Here is a 305-nt window from a genome sequence, read left to right as displayed (position 1 = left end):
AACTAACCATTTTCTATGAACACTGAGAGTCAAAAATCTAACATTCAAAGACTCGCTTTTTCATTTTATCAGTACTATCAAAATCATAAATAGTTAAGTTATGTACTACATTGGCATATGTGATGCTTGTCTCTTATAATTGGTCTAGAAACAATGCTTTTATGTTCTTATACAGTGCCAAGTTATAGTTAATTCAGTATTCTGGTGTAAGATAATATATATGTAAATACAACTTTCAGTCATTTTTGAGTTCTGTCTTTTAGCCAGTATAGGGAATGTTCATCTGTTAGTTTAAATTAAATATT

This window comes from Penaeus monodon, chromosome 21 (assembly GCF_015228065.2).
Source record: "Penaeus monodon isolate SGIC_2016 chromosome 21, NSTDA_Pmon_1, whole genome shotgun sequence".
NCBI lineage: Eukaryota > Metazoa > Arthropoda > Malacostraca > Decapoda > Penaeidae > Penaeus > Penaeus monodon.
This window is presented reverse-complemented; position numbering follows the sequence as displayed.